At 41.1% G+C, this 9,298-nt stretch overlaps 1 non-coding gene across 1 annotated transcript; it reads right to left on the bottom strand.

Moving 5' to 3' along the window:
* Window positions 1–3,016: 3,016 nt before the first annotated feature.
* Window positions 3,017–3,123, bottom strand: LOC141624176 (small nucleolar RNA R71). The gene has a single exon (XR_012533986.1). It is a non-coding gene; the product is annotated as a small nucleolar RNA R71 (small nucleolar RNA).
* Between the last annotated feature and the right edge of the window lie 6,175 nt (window positions 3,124–9,298).

The raw sequence follows: 9,298 nt of genomic DNA, 5'->3' as shown, positions 1-9,298 counted from the left end.
AACTACAATCTGGTTTGATTTCGCAAACACGCGAATACGTAGGCAGTCCCCCAACAAGGACACAACCGCACACCCCTTTCCTAACATTTCCAATTTTCGATCCTCAATACCAGCTCAGAACTACGATCTGGATTGATTTCGCAAACACGCGAATACGTAGGCAGTCCCCCAACAAGGACACAACCGCACCCCCATTTCAATCTCAACCGTCAACATCAATCCTCAAAAGCAGCCCACCCAGCTGCAAAAAATAATCTTATACCTCTTTACTGGGGGCTTCTTCCTTAAGACGTCCCCCATTCCTTGTTTTGCCAAATTCTCACCTTCTCACTCTGGGGCTTATCTTTCGAGACGTCGCCCATCCTTTATCCTTAAACATCTTTTGAGTCTTAACTACAGCCTAAAATAAAACCGCCCATGGCCTAGTGCTCGGTTCGGACGATGACAAGGTCTTGGTTCCGCTCTCCGAATCATCAAAACTCGAGAAGGGATCCGAAACGAGCAAGCGAAGGCAGATGTGTCTGGAGAAGATAATCAATTCGTGTTCCCCAGTGATGTGACCATAATTGGCGCATATTTAGCCCCCGAATTACCCTTGTTTCCATGCTTTTTAGTGCTTATTTGGGTCATTTCTTATCTTTAGTTCTTTGTTTTGCATATTCTTTGAGATTTTGATCCCTTGGTAGGAAAGGAGTAAGAATCTTGCATTTTCGTGGCAAAACAAGACTAAATTGATCAAATTCAATGACCAAGCATCAAGGAGGGACAAGATTAGAAGGCCTTTGTACATATCGTAGTAGAAGAGCAATGTTGAGAAAGGATCCTTGAGTCCCCAAGGAAATCCCCAAGGAATTTATGAAGAAAAGGGAAGAAGAAGAAGAAGTATCACGCTGACTGACAATCCGAGCGGATTGTCAGCAATCCGCCCGTCCCGCCTATCCACAATCCGAAAGCGTCCCAGTGAATCCGCTCGGATTCCCCCTCAACAATCCGCCCGGATTCCCGAGAATCCGCTCGGATTCCATCGACCAAATCCGGCCGTCCCGACCTAATCCGCCCCCGATTCCTTCACAACGCGGGTTGTCTTCTTCAAGCTACGAAAAGAGAAGCCCTTCTCTCCAAAAATACCGGCTTCTCCTTGCTCTACTTAAAAGTGTAATTACTAGTTTAGCCCTTAGTTAACCCTAATGCATCCTCCCTAATTTTCACTATAAATACCCCATTAGTCTAATTAGAGGAGCATGTTCTTCTTATCAATAATTAGGGTAGTTAATATCAATCAAATCTCTCTTCAATATTGTAATCAAGTATTAATCAAGTTTTAATCCAAGTTTTAGTTCTTTAATCTCTCTTTTGTTCATCCTTTATTTTGGGTAATTGAAGATTATTTGGGTTATTATTGGGAGATTGACAACCTCTCAATCTAGCATTCAAGTACTTCTATTATTCTTGCTTTATTATTGGAATCATTAGTAGGTATAATCTCTTAATCCCTTTTAATTATTGTTAATTACTTTCATTTATTCATCATGTTTCATATTGTTGGTATGATTGACAACCTTGCTAGCATGATCAACATGATAATGAGTGAGTAGTCTCTTAGCTAGGGTTAATGGGTGATTAGGGAAACCAACATGGGGAATGATTCATGCTTAAATTAATATGCTTTCATATCTTATTTGCTTGCTTGTTTTGATCTCAACTCATGCACATGTTATATTTGATGAAATGCTAAGCCTATGAATCCTTGCATTTACTATCATCTCCTATCTTTTCAATGAGACTTGTAAGACATAACCCAACTCGAGTCTCGTTAGACCATGCATGTTGTTGAGTAAGGAAGATTAAATCGACTTGTAGGTGTTGTACAATCTAATCGATTCGGCTCCGGGACCCAAACTTTCCTAGGATTGTAAGATATAACCCAACTCAATCCATCACAACAATAATTGCTTGCTTATAATTTGAGAACATGTTTGTATGATCATATCCCATGATTCCCCTATGATCCCATGACACCCTAGTGCCTTTAATCAATTGTTTACACCCCTTTTTATTCATCTTGCTTGTTTATTTTCATTGTTATTCTAGTTTAGTAACCTTCTACATCAACCCAATTTGTGACACCCCTTAGACACCACTAGTTGCAATAGAAATCTCATTTCAACTCCCGTCCCTTGGGATCCGACCTTTACTTGCCTCTTTACTAATTGTAGAGTTGCTTGTTAAGCTATAAATTGTGTTTTGATTCGACCGTGACCAACGACCACATCTATTTATTTGTGAATACTAAACGGACCGATCAAAAATGGCGCGCTGTTTCTTGGGGACGGTGTTTGTTTGATTTAGATTTCCTTTTTGTTATTAGTTGTGTCTTTCTTCGCCTTGAGGAAATAAAAATCCTCAAGGTTTGTTCTAATTGTTTTTTAGTTGTTTGATATTTTGCATGTCTAGAAGGTTACAAAGTGATTTGTTACCTTTTGACCGTGAAATCGAAAGAACCTTGACGAATAATAGGAGACTTGTTAGGAGGAATTTGAGAGGTGTTGGTGAAGTTGTTCAACCCACTAGTGAGTTTGTCAATCCTTTCGCAATAGAAGGAGAAGAAAACCCATTACACAATACCCTACAAAATCCACCTACAATGCCAAAATTCTCGTCACACTCCGTACCCACCGAGGAGAATCTACCAAATGGTACTCCTACACCGCAACATCTCACCGGTAATTTTATTGCCAAGTCCGCCTTCATCCAACTAGTTGAGAGGAGCCAATTCGGGGGAATGCCTAGTGAGGACCCTCATTCTCATATGGAAACCTTTTGCGATTATTGTGATGTTATCTCTCAAACGGGCGTGACTCAAGACCAAATTAGATGGGTCTTATTTCCTTTTTCCTTAATCGGCACCGCAAAGCAATGGTTGAAGGGCCTTGATAAGGTCACCCTTGGAATAGATTCTTGGAAGAAGTTGGCTCTAGCTTTCTACAAAAAATTCTACCCACCGGAAAAGACCAACATGCTAAGAGCTCAAATTACGGGTTTTAAGCAAAGGGATGAAGAGTCTTTGTATGAAGCTTGGGAGCGGTTCAAAGGTATTTGTCGCTCATGTCCTCACCATGGACTTAGAGAATTGTTTTTGGTGCAACAATTTTGGAATGGTTTATATGAAGATTCTAGGAACATTCTCAATATGGGATCAAATGGAATGTTCACCGAAGTTGATGACAATCAAACATGGAACAAGATTGAGGAAATGGCGGTCCATAATTCATAATATAGTAGACCTCGCAAGGCTACTAGAGGAGGAAAGCATGAAGTGGACTCCGTTACTCAATTGGGTGCTCAACTTAGTGCTCACATTGACACAATCAACTTGAAGTTTGAACAAGCTATGGCTAGACTTGAGGAAAACTCAAAATCATCGAAGCATCATGTCAATGCCATGACGGCATCCTCATCAATCCCAAGTGGGATATGTGAGAATTGTGGAACTTTGGGTCATGACCCAAGTGAGTGTAGGGGAACAACCGAACACGTTAATGCTTTCCAAGCTTACAAAAGTGGTACCCCTTATTCAAATTTTTACAATGAAAACACCAAGTTCCACCCAAATCTCTCATACAAAAGCCAAAATGTTCAAAACCCTCAAACAACATACACTCCACCACCCATGAGAAACCAGAATCAAAGGCCCTTTTACAATCAAAACCAAGGTTACCAAAATCAAAATCCATACAATCACCAAAATGACCAAGGCTTTGATGTCCAAAAAGCGGTCCTCCAAATGCAAAAGAATCAACAAGAATTTTTCACCCAAATGCAAAAAGATAGCCAAGCAAAAGAAACCACCATTAACAACATTCTAGCTCACACCAAGATGTTGGAAACACAATTGACTCAACTAGCATCTTCAAGCTCACAAAGACAAAAGGGGCAATTACCACCTCAAAGTAATCCCCCTAGACATGAAACGGTTAGTGCCATTCACTTGAGAAGTGGTACAAGGTATGAAGCACCGAAGAAGCAAGTTGAGGATGTGTAGACACCTCGTTTCCGCACCCCTCGCAAAACACCCGGTGATGATTGGGCCGCATGTTTGGTACGCGGAACGATTTGTGACAGTTCGTAAGATTATCATCAAGTGATTGCTCAAACATTAATGTCTACCTCATGGTTGTCCTCTACGCGCCGATACGGTCGTTTTGGCAGTAATTAGAGTACATTTGGAGTCCGGGTCAAAAACCGTCTTCATTTCCTAAAACCGTCAAATCCCGAGTCAAAGCAATGTGCTTGTCTACCTAAGGTTAGGATGTCATAAAATGTTGAGATTGTTCTCATTTTGAGTCCCATATCACTTCATTAGGCTAAACATAAAGTTTACATTACAAAATGTGCATTTCATTTAGTTAAAATGATAACCCGACCTTTAGGCCCATTTTACGAGGTCATAACGAGTTTTTTGGGTCAGGCCTATTTCAAAGAAAGTTCTAGATCTCTTTCTTAGCTTTCCAACGCCACCGAAATCACCTTAATCCGAGTCTTGTAGAGAAAGTTATGCCTAAAATACGACAGGCTGTCAAACGCGTTTTCTACGCGCAGAGGAACCTACCGGGAAAGGACGCGGCAGTCTTTGCGCCTCTTCCAAGGGACGCGATGCTCTTTGCGCCTTTTCCCAGGGCTTTCTTTTTGTCCAAGTTTCCGTGTTTTAACCTAAGTCGGTTATTTCCGGATCTTTCTTTCCGTGTCCTAGTCTTACCATAATTCCGTCGTGTGATTAGTATAAATAGGAGCCTTCGTTCCTCATATTTCTCACGCGAGTGTCCGCCCTTCTCTTCTCCCTTTGCATTCTAGACTTCGTTCTTACTAATTGGCGCCTACGTGCTTGGACTTCCGACCACGTAAGCTCGGATCTTTCCGGGTACCAGCCTCTCCGTTGCATGACCGACCAATTTGACCAACTACACTCAATCAATCTTAATCATTTAATCAATCGTTTTCCTCTTACGAGGGCACTTTCCTTGCATTCGCGTCGAGCATCACTAATCGATTTTCTTAGTTCTTCTCGTTAAAATCAACATGTAAGTCTGAGGGTGTAATCTCTCCTTTTATTTATTGCACTTTTATTTATTGTATTTTGATTATTGTATAACAATTGTAAGGTTTATGTCGAAAGTACCTCATTAAAACCGATTTCTAAAACCATCTTTAAAACCTTTTTGCGGATTTCCGGTGAGACGACGTCGAGAAAAGACGCAGCAACCGCTGCGCCTCTTCGAAGGAGCGCAGCACCTGCTGCGCCTCTTCGTGAGGCTGCCGCAGTTCCTGCTTCTTTTCTTCTTCCTCCGTCCTCTGTAATTCGTATCAAAATTGTTCCTTTTGTTTTGTTCTTTAATTCTTCATCACGGTAATTTATAAATCATATGTATATTGTATATAATTCATCATTCATGCTTAATTAGTCATCAAGTCCGACTTAAATCCCTTATAATTCATATTTGCGGGTTTTCGTCATTAAATTCAAGTTTCGGGTTTTAGAGGTTCAATTCGTTCATATTGAGTTTCTGGAATTCGTTGTTGATAAATTTGCATCTGTTTATTTATTGTTCATCACTAATTCGTCATCAATTCATCATGTTTAGTTTAATCAGTTAATCGTTTGTTAGTTTGTTCATTCATTAACATCGACCCTTCACATAATTAATCCGTCTTATTTCCGTCTTAACCATGTTTTACTGTTTTATGACATATTCATATGTAAAATAATCCATTAATCACTTTCATCCGAGTCTAATATCGTAATCAATCCTTAAAATTAACAAATAATATTAACGGTTTGCGTTAAAACTTCACGACGAGAACTCACCCTTGGAGCAGACGCGACAATCGCTGCGCCTCTTCCAAAGGGCGCAGTGCCTGCTGCGCCTGTTCCAGGGTGAATTCTGTCCCTGAACCCCTTTTCTGCCTTGACCTAGTTTAATTAGCTACGTATTTACTAACTAATATCTGTATTATCACCTTCTGATCTGTCGTGTTTTATTCTTTTATTTCTTTTTCTCAAATCATCCGTTTTAAAGGTATTTTCGACATAAATCGCCTATTCCAATGTAATTATTGTAATTTATATTTATTGTTATTGTATTTCTTTTATCATTTGTATGTTTTCACATGTAATTGAATGTTAAATCCTACTTCGACCCAATTGTATGCTAATTACGTGTCAACCGACTTAGTTAAATCTTCACATGTTAGGATTAAAGCTTGGATGTTGCATTGCATGCATATAGCCGACGATATATCGAGTATGAATAACTTCCCTAATCATTAGTAGAGGCCGCTATCGAGGCGGGCGGGATTAGGTGTTCGATCAAAAGAGCTTCCTAATCGTACCCTCACCCTTACTCCAGATCTCCGTGAGCACCCGTGTTCATTGGCATCCACGAGAGTCATTCTAGACATAGAATGCTAAGGGTAACGATTGCTTAGTGTTCATGTCACTACTTTGTGTCTTGACATGACACGAGGTACTCGAACGGTTCCAATTTCCCATAAAAATTGGTGGCGACTCCATACAAAATGCAAACGCTTGTTTTCGAGCCCCTTCACCAAGCGCCCCCGTGGGCGGCCCGCTGTCCACAGTTTGGCGACTCTGCTGGGGAATATACACTTACGTGTAGCTAAGGGTGAAACTCGAACAAGGTTAGGGAATAATTTGTACAAGACAATTGTCGGTTTCCATAACTCGGTCTTCCTAGACCGTTTAATTCGGCCTTCCTAGGCCCAACCCAACCCATTCGACCAATCGTCCCGTCTAAACGGTCCTAATTCTTATTTGGGCCTAAGGATGGATAGCGATTGACGTCATCCATACCATGATGCTTACTCTTGTTTGTATCAAGGGCCTTCACTACTTGAGGAAATGGACTAGGAATCGGCCTTACTCTTGTTTGGCACGAGCCTCTCCACAGACTTCGGGTTTGATGGTTCGGTATGGCAACCCACCCTTCAAACCAAAACCCTTCTAAATGCACTCAGCATCCCGTTATAATGCTTGTATATATGTTTGTACCTTACGTGATCACCATTTCTAAACGAAACCTTTTTTTGTAAAAAATCAAAACCCATTTTCAAATGAAAATTTCGAAAAGGCCTTTGATTAGCACAAAATCCGGTCAAAACTCCGTCCATATGTCGAGTCAAACTTCGGGCCTAAAACCCATTTCAAAACCAAATACAAAAACGTAAAAAGAAAACAAAAAAAAAAATAAAAAAAAGGTCCGAAAAAAAAAAGGGGAAAAAGAAAAAAAGATTAAACCAAAATATTTTCAAACCGTGTAAATGCAAATATGTAAATTCAATTGGGCTAAGTTAGAGTCAAAATTCAAACCGACTATGTCCTAGTCGGAACTCTATCGAGTCATAAACCCGTCTTTCCTTACATTTTGGGTCTCTTCAAATCCAAGTCAAATCCTAAGGCGTCGCGCCGTCATTGTGGACCCCTCTACCCCAATTCAGTTAGGATCTAAACACTCGAGTCACACGTTCCGAGGCTCAACACACGAGTCTCAACACACGAGTCTCAATGGGCCTCATATTTGAGTCTAAACTACAACAGTCTTCTTAACACCTATAAGCAAACCTCGAGTCCAGAATCAACAATAAGGTCAACTGTATAAATGTCACTCCGTCAAAATCATCACTCGAGTCTAAAGGTCAAGGTCAAGCACCGTGAATTCAAACACGAGACGTCGCTCACGGCATTTCATGAATTCACAAGTCAACTCTAGATTTGTCATCTTGTGCCTTCCTTTGTTGGTTGCCTTAGTATGCGTGACCCCATGTCGAATCGAGTTGTAATGCGCGTCATTTCTATCGAGTAGGAATCCAGCAAGTTCCGTCAATCAGCAAAGTCACGAAGGAGTTCAAGCCACAATCACCATGTCTCTCCAAGACATTTATGCCATGGTCCTACGAGTTCAAGCTACAGTGGAAAATTTGAGCATTCGCGTCCTCACCCTTGAAAACGGAATGGTGGAAAAGAACACACCACCTAGAGAAACCTCTAGTCTAGGTCATCCAAAGCTTACCTCTTGCAATAACAATCGTCCTAGAAAGCCAAAAACAGCTGAAAAGAAACCTGGGAGGCATCAAAGGGTGCTTACCGATTTAGGCATGTCTTATGCCGATGCTCTGAAGAGACTTTCTGCCCAAGGCAAGCTACATCCAATAGGGCCGACTCCGGATCCACCTTTAGAGAAACAGGTAAACCTCTGGAAGGGCAACAAATACTGCTTATATCACCAAGGTAGAGGCCATGATGTTGAAGAGTGTTTTCTCTTGAAACACACCATCCAAGATATGATCGAAGAGGGCAAGCTTCCTAAGCCACCTTCTGTCGGCCATTCCAAGAAAATCGACCCTCTTGGGTCTAATACCATTAAACATGACGAAGAATCATATCTAGACTATTCTCATCTCCTCAATCCTCATGATGACGAAGAGATCAATGTCCTCGAAGACGATGACATCCAAGATGGAATGCTCATGCTTTCCATTGCCTTCAACAACAAATTCTCCAAGATAGAAGGAGCAATTGATATCCTAAACTTCCGACTTTCCAACATGGAGAAACAGATTACTGAAATGAGTAAGAAGCTTGAGGCCCAACCTCTTAAGATGAAAAGTGTCCAGACAAACCCTCAATTTGACAGTCTTAAGGAGAAAGTAACTAGTGAACGATCTATTCCTAACAACCCTCCAAGATCATTTACAAAGGCTTCCGAAAATAAGGGCACACCTCCTAGGAAATTTACCAACATTGGTATTACATACACCGATGCCCTTCAGAGACTCATGGAGCGACGAATGTTGAAGCCTATAGGACCTACTCCCGAACCCGAAAGGAAATCCAAATTCTGGGACGAGAACTCGTACTGTGAATACCATAGAGGCAAAGGGCATGATACAGAGAAATGTTACAAATTAAAACATGTCATTCAGGATATGATCGAAAGCGGGAGGTTGTCCCTCTCAACCTTTAACCCACAAGGTAGCTTAGGCAATCCTCATGGGTATACCACTTATCAAGAAACTCTTCTTGACTATTATCCTTTCAGTGTTCCCAATGATGAGGACGAGGTGCTCAAATGGGTGAATACTCAAAGTCAGGTGTCAAAGCCAGTTGCTGGAAGAGAAAATGTTCAAGCATGGGCCGATGATTACGAGTCTAGATCTGGAATCGCGTCAAAGTCCGAGTCCGAGTCCGAGTCTTAGGCTTTCTATCCCATAATTTTGTCATAGT

This window comes from Silene latifolia, chromosome X, assembly GCF_048544455.1.
Source record: "Silene latifolia isolate original U9 population chromosome X, ASM4854445v1, whole genome shotgun sequence".
Classification (NCBI taxonomy): domain Eukaryota; kingdom Viridiplantae; phylum Streptophyta; class Magnoliopsida; order Caryophyllales; family Caryophyllaceae; genus Silene; species Silene latifolia.
This window is presented reverse-complemented; position numbering and strand designations above follow the sequence as displayed.